Below are 13,245 nucleotides of genomic sequence, written 5' to 3' on the forward strand. Positions count from 1 at the left end.
ACTCTTCCACTTTTTGGGCTGTTTGCACTAGCGATTCAATACTGGCTTCAATTGAGCTCAATCTTTTGTTGGTGTCAAAAATGTGGGCATCAAGTTTTTTTTTCGATTGCTTTGATTTCTGCCGCTGAAGCTATCTGGTTCTCAAGAATAGCGGCCAGGTGATCTTGCGTCGAGGGTCCAGGATTCAATTCTACATCTCCACTCAAGAGGAGACGAATTACGCACAAAGACTCAAAGCACCCCGCAACGCATTCACACAACACTTGTGGGCAAGGCAGCACAATAAGGCACAACGAATCACTCTTGAATTCACACACTGCACTGCGGCTGCTGCCTTGCTCACTGGCACAGAAATTTTGGTGGGCGGTGCTCGAAGGTTCCGTGAATGTCAGTGTTGTTGAGCGGAGAACACGTAAGGGCGGGAAAAGTTCAAAAGCTGTTCCGCTGCTTTCGTTGTAACTTCCATTGCCAATGGCTTTGGGGTTCCCTGTAGGCGTTTGTGTTGTCACAAACGCTGTGTTGTCGCAGCGCGAGTATCCGCCAGAATCTTCATAGGCAACCAGCAAAATTTGCGCTGCAAGGACCTGCACAGCCCAGTTGAAAAATACACCAGGATGGCTTGGTGTGTTCTGGTGTTTCCTAGTGTGAACACGAGCTTCTGTAGTGTGTTCTGATGTTAACACCAGACCGGGCTGGTGTGTTGTAGTGTGCACACCAGATCGTTTTGGTGTGTTGTAACGTGCACACCAGCCCGGTTTGGTGTGTCTTAGTGTGCACACCAGCCCGGTTTGGTGTGTCGCAGTGTGCACACCAGAATGGGTTGGTGTGTAGTGTGCACACCAGACTGGGTTGGTGTGTTGCAGCGTGCACGCCAGACTGGGCTGGTGTGTTGCAGTGTGCACACCAGACTGGGTTGGTGCGCTGCAGCGGGCACACCACAACGGGTAGGCGTGTTGTAGCGTGCACACCAGAAAGCGTTGGTGTGTTGTAGCATGCACACTACACTTGATTGGTGTATTTTGGTACCCACAGCGTGCAGTGTTAGTGTGTTGTAGTGCATACACCAGACTGCATGGGTTGTGGTGTGCACACTGTTTTGGTCGTCAATTGCACTTAAGAGTGGATTGGTTAATTTTGGCATGAAAAACACTTTGAATAGGCATTAAGGTTTGGACACCAATCAACCACATTCTGGCTGACACACACAGGAAGTTAGTGTGCTGTTGTAAACGTATACAACTACACTGCAGTACCTAATTTAGTTTACTTTAGTTTGGGGGCATACACAGCAAAGACAAATATTGGCAGAGTGCATCCATCCTAATCTGGACTTCTTGTCTAACGCGCGTCGCATTGATCACAAAGTGCAATATAGAACTATACCAACCATTTTTCAGGTAAAGCGAAGAGCAGAAGTGTTTCATGCTTAAGCATGCCCTAACTTTGCTTCACTGGATGTTATGTGCTGATGCAAATGGCTCAACATACCATTTCAAGCAGAACGTATGCAGCAGAAGGTCGCCCTTTTAGATCTAATCGCCTCTGTGAAACAATGTTGAGTAGAATGATAATTAAGGTAACCTCCTAACATGTTTTCATAAACATGTGTGAAAATTATATATCAAACATCATAATTCTTTATTTACACTACAAATGAAGCGCTATTTTAACAAACCTCACATAACAAACTAACAATCTCACATAACAAACCAAAACACGTACATTTGAACCTTAGGCCAAATATGGCATATGAAAAATGCGATTACAAGCCACATTCAACTTTAGTAATTACAAACAGGACTACACACTGGACATTAGACAGAATGCTTCTTCTATATAAAATGACCTATAGCAGTGCAACACAGAGATGCAGAGATGTTTCACAATAATCGAGAACAGCACAAGGAAATAAACTTGAAATGACATAGGCAGCAAAAGGTGCACACCTTCCATACAAGTGAGGCAAATATTGTCACAGAGTGGTGACTGCAGTACAGAGAGCAAGAAGACAGCGAAAATTGCTTCTAACCGAAACTCTTTTTGTGCTGACTTGCACAAGCAAAGAACTGAATAACTCCGCGGCGGCGTAGCAACAGGCGAACTCTGCGGTCGGACAGAATGCCTGCCGCTCTTGGCCATGCTGAATTTAAAGCTGATAGCGAACTTTCGAGATAAAGCGTGCAAAGTTACTAGAACAATCTGGAATAACGTAGAAACGGCTCCGCCTGGATGCGATCAATCGAGATAAATCTGGTCGCGTCTTGCATCACAGCCAAAGCAATAAAGCGGCGCACCGGCAACACTGAAGAATAAACAAACACTACAAAGGTTAACAGAATTTCTCCCCTTTCCAAGAAGCATCGACCCAATGCTTTAAAAGATAAGACTACAAACAAATAAAATGGACTGTGCAAAAAAAAACAGTGTGGGAACAATGTCCTTCAGCATGCATAATTGGGCTCTAGACGGACAACATAGAAAACTTCTGGTTATACGCAGCGTCGCAGGGATTGGCTATAAGCCAATTTAAATTTGTCCCCGGCATCTGTTCCTAATCACTTTCATAGAGATTGGGCACCTTCACAATATGTGACTGGTCGCTCTGTGCCACAAGCACACAACGTGAAATAACTTTCTGCTCACAAATTAGGCACAACCCAACATCAGTCGGAGGGTGTTCAGCAGTGAACATGAAAGGCATAAAGCTTTCCTCGGTAATTAGTTCTTGGCAGAGTAAAAAGATACTGTTTTCCACTAAAAAGATTTTGATCACTCGCAAGAACTTGCCATCATCTGTTAGAATATATTCAGAGCACGTTTTCTCGGTCCTGTTGTAATTGGCACTATGTACAGTGAACCCTTTAATACGTGCTCTGAGGTATTCACTCATACTGGGCACAGCACCAATGGTCTGGCTGATCAAATCCAGAACATGGCATTCAAGACTGCCAGGCTGCAATGGCGAACCTAATACTCCTAACTGGAGATTATTGCCTTGCTTCCCCGAGATCAGCTTTTGCTGCTTGTTCAAGTAGGGTGGCAGTAGTACCAGACGCTTCAGGGACTTCTGCACCTCTCGCATGATGAAGCGCTCTGCTATTTGATGTGGAACACCTTTCGCTGCAGAAACCAGCTTGGGAATGTCACCATTCCCTCCTTCAAATGGGAAGGTAGAGGTTGCCCACAGTGGCCCAGTCATGCGCACAGATTTTGCAAGGTGCACAAGTTGGTGCACATTGAATGTCAGGGTGTGTTCACCATAGAGAATTGGCATCTGCTCAACAAACTCCACAAGAAGCCTTTCGGCACAAAAAATATCTGTCTCTTCAACACTTGCTTGTAAGAGTAAACTCTGTGCAAGAAGGCAGAAATGCGTCAAATATCTCTGCGGGAGCATATCGAAGAGGCAAGGTGCACTGTAGTAAAGAAGCCAATATCTCCACTCTGTAGCTTTCCAAAACGAGCGCTCAGTTACCAGTCTTGGCAATCTGGTGAAATTGGTGGCCGAACTTTCAACAGGCGGTCATTCAACTCCCTCACATGATTCCCAATGTGCCAGGCACTTCCTGGTGAACACAGCCAAAGTTCCATTTGCTGCGATGTGACACCTTCCAGTACGCAGTGCATGTAGTCCGGTGGAAAGCCCCACGACAGGTCCAATGTGCTGAGGGTTGCGACGGCTGACAAGCCCTTCATACCATCCACAGGTCTGTCTCACCTGGCTGCAAGTTTCATTGTACTGTACACAGTGTCATGGCATCGCTCGACCATATCTCGCCCCTCCATGATATATTTCAGGGTGCCTGAAAAATGAAATGACAGATAAATTTCTCATAGTACTATGCATAATAAACAAAGAAATACATGCTAAAGAACAGACAGGAGAGTACGAATGCACATGTAAGTGACGGTTATGAAATGCTACAATAACTTAAACTACATGCAATGGTACCACATCTACCTTTAATCAATGCACAAGCCCATTTTACAAAATTAGGCTTTTCATGTTACACTCAGAATATGTAAATGGGCAATAAGTTAACATGTGGAGCTTGCATGCCCTATTTTTCACTGCAGAACCCAACTTCCAAGAGGTAGACCTAGGCTATGGGAGATGCTAATGAAAAGCTCTGGATTATTAGGATCACTATGGAATCTGACCTGCACAGTCAATCTTCCTGACCTTTAATGTGCATAGCTTCTGCAGGAAGAGGTACAAAAGTTTACAACAGTGCTTGTGTAAGATAGAACTTCCAAGTGACAATTTTTTCCATTCTGAATCCATACATGTGCACCACAGGCGACAACTGTGATTCCAGTCTTCACACCTCGTACGTCTTGGATCACCAGACAATAAACTTATCACAAGTTTAAACAGACAGCACAGACATTTGCTCACATAATTAACAGCACCCAATCTCCTCGTAGCTAGAAATAAGTGCCCTGTGCATATCTGCACATATTTCTCACAGTAAACACAAAGCTAAATGTGACTGCTCACCAACGCGCAAAATGACCGTCCTTTGTCATTATGCCTGCTAGAGAGTAAACTAAGCACCCCACAACAGCCTTTTGTTTCAGAATACTTATGAGGAGTTTTAGAAGACCTGTGATCCCTATGGTCGAAAACTGCTATACCCTGGCAATTGTCAGGCTCCATCTCTGGAATATGGGAATAGAAAAATTTCTTTAAAAGACTAAGCAGCAGAGTTACAGCTGTCACAATCAAGCAACTTTGCCATCCTTTTCTCTGCCATACCATCTTCGAGTCTCTCTCTCCCCCATATGGGTGATAATCCTTCCCAAGTGAAATTTCTTTCACTGCTTTTATGGGGAAGCACAGATTGTCACGTCATCATCATGGCCCTCCATCACCAAGTTGCTGCAACACCAAGTTCTTTTTGTATTAGAACACAACCTGGTTCAAACTGATATGAATCAGTATTTTTATACCTGGTAACAGTTGATACCAACCACATGGGATACGAGTATGTTGCTTGTTGCATGTGAATGCATTTAAGCAACAAAATTATGTTCTTAGAGCTGTACAGTGTGCAGAAAGCAGAAGAGGCAAAGCTTGTAATATGACTGAAACAATTCTTACCATCAACAAGCGTTTCTTTTTGAAGGCACCAAGAACAGCCATAGTATCCGTTGTATTGCTTAGCATTCAGCAGTGAAGCGCGAGCTGGCGAGTCAACACAAAAGCACAACACGTTCACTGTTGACTGCACAACTTTGCTGGCAAATGACCACGTGAAGCTGCCCATAGTGTGGAATTTCTCAACAAATGTCTTCAAGTAGAGGCGACTAGGTGGCTGACCTTTGGCAAACCAAATGACGCCGATGAGGATGTTCTTCCAACGATAGGGAAGAGGGAGCTCATTAAGCGCTACTTGAATTGGCCAGACTGACCCTTTGCTCGACTTAAATACTGGCGATCCATCGCTGTTAGCGGTAAGAGTCAGGTCACTCCAATTCATGTTCCTTTCACGGCGGACCTTTCTGTACAGTTGGCCATCTGTGATATCCTTATAAGCTCCCTGATGAGTTTCAGCTGTGAGTTTCTGGAGGTTTGCGCCAACTATATCCCCAAACTTCTTTAAGAGACACTGTAGCTGATGCTTGAGGTCGACAGTTATGAAAAAGCTTCCTTTTTTTCACCAGCTGTGCCACAGTCATTGTGGCTGCACAATTAGTGCAGTGCTGGAAATCTAGGCCGCAGCTTGATGTCAGGCACTCACACGTTGGGCAGTATGTATGGACTTCCACCATCCTTGATTTGTGCAAATCCCATAACTTCCTAAAGCCATATTTTGTCGATGGGAAGACGTTCTGGCCAAGAAATGCATTCAACAGCTTCAACAAGCTGTCCACTTGTGTCCAAGGAAGGCCAGCAGCAACAACAAATGTTAATAATGTTAATACACGCAGCATCGCCTGCAGGTGGGTAGTGTTCTGTGTGGAAGTCTCGACTCGGAGTTCACTCTGATAAATTCCGACAAGTCTTCATCGGGGTCCTCTAGCAATGGAGTGCATATTGCAACCGCGCTAAAACGACGCAGGACAAGAAAGGAAAGCACAGGACAAGACGCGGAACTTCAACTAAAGTTTACTACGGGAAAACCACATTTATACAGGAACCGTAATCACACCAGATAAACAGCCGAAACCATCAACTAACACAGGCACGAGGGCGCGCGTGGCACAAGTTCACATCTAGGTAGTTTAACTCTTTCTTAGATAAAGATACTGAAGTGGAGCTGATGCAACGGTCATTCATTCAGTATCTTTATCTAAGAAAGAGTTAAACTACCTAGATGTGAACTTGTGCCACGCGCGCCCTCGTGCCTGTGTTAGTTGATGGTTTCGGCTGTTTATCTGGTGTGATTACGGTTCCTGTATAAATGTGGTTTTCCCGTAGTAAACTTTAGTTGAAGTTCCGCGTCTTGTCCTGTGCTTTCCTTTCTTGTCCTGCGTCGTTTTAGCGCGGTTGCAATATGCACTCCATTGTCAACCACCAACTAGCCCGCCTTCACTTGTTACATGTCCTCTAGCACATGGTTGTCAAGCCCATTGGTGTCCTCATCAAGCCTCGGCAGTTGTGCATCAGAAATGCTGTCATCAAGATGCAGGGTTGAAGGCTCATCATCCAAGTTGGGATGACTTGTAGAGGCGTTGTCATGCACCTCATCTTCAGGTTGCTACAAAAAACGTTGGAAAGGCTACATCAGCAACAGAAGAAAAAAACATCAGTATTGAAGTGAATGACTGCAACCTGTTCATGTATACCCCGAGTTGGTATCATTCCGCATGAACATCATTCCGATTCCCTTCACATTTTAATATTTTCATCACAGGTTTATGTTTTTTTCTTTATAATGATCCATAAAAGATAGTATACATGGACCACCATGTGACACTGACCTACAATCACTAAATAATTTATAATCGAATTTCGTATCTCACCTGCTTCAGCTTCAACAGTCAAGTAATGGCTACAACGTGAAAGGTCAGTATAAGTCACGTGAGACACAAATAAAAAGTGCAACATAATCACTGCTTCATAATTTTAATTCACTGTGATGCTAAAGACAGCTTGCCGCAAGAGCTGGAATGGCAATGGGTTTGGTGCATGGTTCATGGGAGTTGTGGCGTCCTAAAGCGACCCCGGCTATGAGGGATCCCAAAGTGGAGGGCTCCGGATAATTTCACCCACACCTGGGGTTCTCGAATGTGTACTGACATCGCGCAACACATGAGACTCTAGCATTTCAACTCCACTGAAATGTGATCATAGTGGCTGGGACTTAACCCCCGCTTTACAATTCAACTGTCGAGAACCATAACAACTGAGCCACCACAGCAGCAGAATCGCAATGAGTGAAGCAGCAGCGATTATATTGCAGCTGTCTTCATGCCTCATGTGACCTATTTTATTTATTTATTTATACTGACCTGACATCGTAGCCATCACACTGCTTTTGTAACAGAAGCCGAATCAGGTGAGAGATGAAATTTGATTATTATTTGGCAGCTGTAGCCAGATACCTCATGGTGTTCCATGTATAGTAATGTCTAACGCACCATTACAAACAAGAAAACATAGGCAACCAAAATTTGGTATCTACACTCCTTTAAATTTTATATGGGAAAGTGTTAAAAAGGTAGGACCAAGAGTGAAAGTGCGACAAGCCGCCTTACAGTTCAGCATTGCCAGTTTCGTTGAGTATGATTTCACAACAGTCACACAAGGCAGACAACAACAAGAGATGCTAATATTTTTAAAAAGAGAGTTGCTCAACAGTGGCATGAGCCCATGCATAGAACAAGCATTAGCACAACTGAGTGGGCAGGAAACATAGGCAAATAAAATAATACATTTTCTCATAATACCGCATCTGCCTGGTTCACAGGCAGCTAACATTAAACTATCAAAAGGGCACACAAGAAACCAAACATGCATTTTCGGGCTCAACTGCCAAGCACCTAAACACAGTCACCACAGCAAGTCTACGTGCACATATCTATGTGGCTTCGCTTGAATTCAAGAATTGCCTCTGAACACCTCAACATTTACACGAAAATTTAGATTCATTCTGGGGCAAAGGGCAGTAGGGTAGTACATCAGTGTGTGTGTGTGTGTGTGTGTGTGTAAGGGGGGGGGAGGGCAAACCACTTGAACTGTGTACTGCTTGGAGATTTTTTTTTCTTCGGAAAATTGGGATAAGCAAAGTTTTCCTATGCAAAATTTCAGGCTTGTGGAGGGGGATAGATTGTCCCCTTTCAATGGGTGAGGTGCGTTTCCAGAGTCAGCGCAGAGGCTCATGGAAAAGTCGTCTGCTACAGCTACTTCCGGTTCCAAATTTCTCCCCCTGCTTGTTGCTTCACGGCAGTCGCTGTGTTAATTCGCTTCTAACACTAATTTATTTCCACTGCAACACCGCTGATTGTATTGCATCATCGCAAGACCAACCAGACGTCGACTCTGTTCTGCTTCGTAGCGTGTACTCGCATGAAGTACAACCACAATAATGTAAACGGTCGGATGCTTCCTATGCGTACGCAGTGGGACGTGTTGAGACACGCTGCGCGCACGGTTGCATGTATGTGCTAGCCCACTGGCAGCTTTTACACGCTTTGAGGCAAATACATCAATCGTTTGCTAAACTGTGCAAGCTCAGCCTTCGTTGCCTTCGTGATGCAGCAAAAAAAGAAACAAATATATAACGACCAACGCGTTAAACTATTTCGCGCACACAGCCGACTGCCGTGCATACACTCGAGAAAACACTCGTACCTTTCGTAATTGTCATTTTCTGCGCTCAGGACGCGTTCATACACAGCACGCGCTGATCTTACGGTGCAATACGCAATGTCGCAGCACAAATAGATTAGCGAATAAACGATGCACGAATACAGGGCATTTGCTATGCAGAAGGCAGTGCATGGGAGAAATTTGTAACCGGAAAAAGCTGACAGACGATTCTTCCATGGTTGTTTGCATTCGCTTCGGAAATACGCCTCACCTATTCACCACTGCCTGTTAAATCCGCCCCCATCCCTCAAATATGCACTCGCCTCGATTCGGTGCGGGCCCCACGACACGCTAGAAACAGGCTTACTTGCCTCTGCTCATCGATTTTTTATTTTTTTTCGTAGAAGCCCAAGGTACAGCCCAAGGAGTACGGGGAGAAATTGGGGGGTAGCGGGCGTAATTGGAAACGTGCCATGCGCAACGGCTCACCTGTGAAACTTCATTCGACGAAGAGGGCAAATACGGGCTGGTTGGTACATGTTTTACGAATTGGAAAAACAGCGCAATCAAAGACGAGACACAAGAGAAGGACAACAGCGCTGGTGTTTTGTCCTTCTCTTGTGTCTCGTCTTTGATTGCGCTGTTTTTCCAATTCGTAATTCATTCGACGGTTCCCTTTGCCGCTGGCTCCACACGGTTTGCCGCGGAACTTTCGCTGACGACGCACCGGGCTCAAAATAAGCAAGTTACCGTTTTTTAGGAGGCATGCTGCGATAAAGTGCACGGCCTGCTGGTAAAAGAAAGCCTTCGAACCGAGTACCAAAAAGGCGACACAGATTAACAGACGCACTCAACGAAGGCGAGGCACGAAGGAGCGCAGCATGGAAAAATAGACTGCGCTATTGGCGCGCGGTCTCGGCCTCCACAGTTACGTAACCATCACGCCGCCGCTTTGCACCTCTGAACTCTCAAAACAATACCTTTTTTTTTCATTAATACAAGCGTAAATGACCGTTCTTCACAGTTCTTTCTTCGCGGTAGATACTGTAGATCTGTGAGCAGGGAAATGTTTTGTCATGCTGTTTCGGTTTCGGTTTTTAACAGCCGAACGATGACTGTACCGTCAAAGTGGCTTATAGGTCAAGAAGCGCGAGACATGAAAAAAACTACAATATAATCTCTGCTTCTACATTCGTTGTCATTCCGATTCTTGAAGCAGGCTGCATTGTAGCGAAGTAAAACCACTAATCAACGTATCGCAGTTTTTTCATGTCTCCCGTGACCTGTGAACCATAAGCACAGTGCAGACAACTGACACAAACAGCACATGCACAGAATAGCAATAGTTATCAGTATCAGTAAGCGCGATATCTGCACTATGAAGGACCAGCTTTAGGCCCCGCTCTTGCCTTGTTAGCTGTAAACACACGTTGGCGTCACAGCCATCGCTATAGGGTGTTGAAACCGAAATAGCACGAGAAAGAAATTTGATTATGATTATTTAGCGCTCGTAAGAGAACACCACGGAATAATCCATGTACAGCAATGTCTTGCGCATCATTACAATCAAGACATTACACACAATTAGATGGATATACTACTGTAACCACCACAGCGGCTTTCCTTTAATTGTAATCAGAGATGTCCATCCCTTTTGCTTCCGCGACCTCTGCCATTTATTTTGGCTTCCTTTACTGAGATCTTTGTTTCAGTTGCTGTTAACTGGTAAAAGTGAAGAAATATCATAGGCAGTAAAATTAAGCGACCACAGAAAGATACACCATTTGAGGGGCCTGCAATTTACGAGCGAAGGCTCATTTCACATGCGTATACTTCTTGGGTATTTTTCGCCGAAAAAGTGGAGTTCGGCATGGCCTTCCTACGTAATTTTTTTTATTGGCGGGGGGGGGGGGTTAGAGAGTGCCATATTTCTGCTTAAATCATGCCTGAGTTTCTGGGTTTGTCATACGTACGGTTTATTATTATTAGCTGTTCGCATAAAATGATCACGAAGCTTTTTTTTTACCAAAGAAGCTTTTCTCAGTCTAACTGGATTATTTCCACCACATTTTTAGTTGCATAATGCGCGCAGTTCCTTTTTATGAGATTTCTATAGCTTCGAATGTGACAGCAAGAACTATATATTAGTAAAGCTTTTTGACGGGCTAGTTGGTACGTATCCATATTTGAAAGGGTGTGCGCTAAAAAGACGTGCACAGGAAAAAGATAGAGACGACAGGAAAGAAGCGGAACTTCCAACTTTACCCAGTCAACCACGGATATCCGGGGTAGGTCCGAGTAAGGTCCGAATCTCCAGTGCCAGGCTGGGATGTCCATAGGGCATGCCTACGTATGTCCATATTCGGATATACGCATCGGAGATTCTGTGTATTTACGAGGGACGTTCGTTTTTAGATGGCTGGCGGACATCCGCCGGCGGATGTCCGAGGAGTATCCGTAAACATCCCTCTTGGGATGTGAGCTTACATGGCATATATAATTTGTTTTCCCTCAGGCGAACATTTTAAAACAAATTCTATTTTGCCAATGCCAAAATTGACACAATCACATTTCTACCACCAACTAGTTTGATATTCAGATTGATTAAGATCACTCAACTATGGTGTTGATGTAAAAGAACCAGAATTAAACGAATCGCTTGGCTTTCTGGCGCCAGTGCTCACAATTAACGCCCTTTTATCCTGCAGCGCTCCTTCGAGGTAACCGAGGCATGTAGCCATGCATGCTGCCTTCCATGAAAACAAACCCGAATAAACTCCTACCAGGGGCCGCGGCAGAGCGGTAAGCCTAAAAGTCAACCCAATCCAATCTATCATCCAAGCCAATATTTGTGGCGCGATGGTCTCGTTGGTTTTCGTCGCGCGGTGCTCCTTTCGACCTTTACTTTTGCTGCAATGTGCGGTTTGTTCGCTCTGTGGTTGCTTGGCTGTGCTACAAATGTGATGTGTCATCTACGCGCTCGAAAAGACGCTCGTTTGATTCTGAAGCTCTCGTGAAAAAGATCCGGTGTCGTATGACCCCTTGCAGAGACATGCTTTGTTGCTTCGGATGAAAGAAGCGGCCATGGTGTTAACACTTGCGAGGTAAGTAACTGTGCTTGAAAATTACTTTCAGGGTGTTGCTGTGGGATGACTAAAGCGCATTAACGCAGTTGTACTCTGTTGCGCTACTTGTTTGCCACGGAGTGGAAATTGCAAGCACTATGCATTAGCTGCCGCAAGCGTCTTTCTCGTGTTTGTGAAAAAAAAGTTGAGACGGTGTGTAGTTGCATGGTGTGAATCTTAAGGCAATTGCGCGTAGGTTCATAATTACGATAAAACAGAATGCACGAAAAGCATAGTGCCAGGACGGTGTTAGTTTTTCAGTGCTTCGCGACTGAGTTTTTCTTTTCTGTTGCCTTTGCAGTGTGGATGTGGCCCGGCTACCGAGTGTATTGGTGCCTACATTAATTATGCCAAGCCGTGCAAAGCACAGGTAGGTTGAAAATGTCATATAAAAGTTGTGCATACTTCCACAGCTTATCAATTTATTTATTAGGCTTGCCAAATGGAAGTCTCCAACCATCCACTCACTGCACAGTACTTTGCACTGTGCAGTAGCATTGTTTAGGACAGCTTAACTGTTGTGTTAAATTTGCGAGCTTCAGTCACATTTTTCACTTACTTCCCAATCACTGAGTGCAATGAGCTCTTGCAGTGCTTTGGTATAACTTTGCCAAACATGTTATGCCCACAGGGCTCAATGCTGAGCCAGATAGCAGGACCATATATGACACCCCTAGAGCCACATGTTCCTGGATTGTGACCAGACCTCTCTTCCTTACTCCTGTGCAGCTGTGGATCATCAAATATGCTGTCAGTGCCCTGATGCGTGATTCATCAGTGAGCCCTGTGGGCATTGTAGTTTCGACAGAGATTGTGTTTTGCTGCACCGTTGACAACGTGCTGTATAAGGTGTTCTCTCGTACTTTATTTTCTTGTCCATACAGTGTGGATGTGACTGACCTAAGCTAGCAGCTATATAGTACCTGCAGCTTACAGCAGCAACCTTGAGGTAAGTTTGAACTACAGTGCAAGTTTGACCCTGTCACATAATGGATACTTTCCTTCTGTTTGCTTTGTGCAGCGGAGGGTATCTAGCTATACTGCAGTGTTCTTGTACAGTAATGGATAAAAATTTGTGGGATGAGAGTTCTTTGTGAAACATTTTCTCTGTACTGTTAGCCAGAGCAATTTAATCAAGAGCCTAGAATGAGGAGGGGACATGGATACTCGATCTTATTGAACAAATTTCAGCTGACTGCCTGGCGAGGCAATGCAAAAATAAATATTTTCGGAAAATCGACATCCAGCAAACTTTTCTCTATGAGTGTACCTTGTGCCCAACCTATGTCATTAGCTAGCTTGCAACGATGTGGTAAGGATCCCTACTCTTGCACTTGAATTTTTTTGACCATCAGTATGGAA

General features: G+C 44.6%; 1 long non-coding RNA gene across 1 annotated transcript; it reads left to right on the plus strand.

Moving 5' to 3' along the window:
- Window positions 1-11,805: 11,805 nt before the first annotated feature.
- Window positions 11,806-12,833, plus strand: LOC149326392 (uncharacterized). Its single transcript, XR_016286231.1, has 3 exons — window positions 11,806-11,862; window positions 12,185-12,253; window positions 12,768-12,833. It is a non-coding gene; the product is annotated as an uncharacterized LOC149326392 (long non-coding RNA).
- The last annotated feature ends 412 nt before the right edge of the window (window positions 12,834-13,245 follow it).

The sequence above is a fragment of the Amblyomma mixtum genome, chromosome 10, assembly GCF_055824585.1.
Source record: "Amblyomma mixtum isolate Tamu chromosome 10, ASM5582458v1, whole genome shotgun sequence".
In the NCBI taxonomy this organism is placed as follows: Eukaryota; Metazoa; Arthropoda; class Arachnida; order Ixodida; family Ixodidae; genus Amblyomma; species Amblyomma mixtum.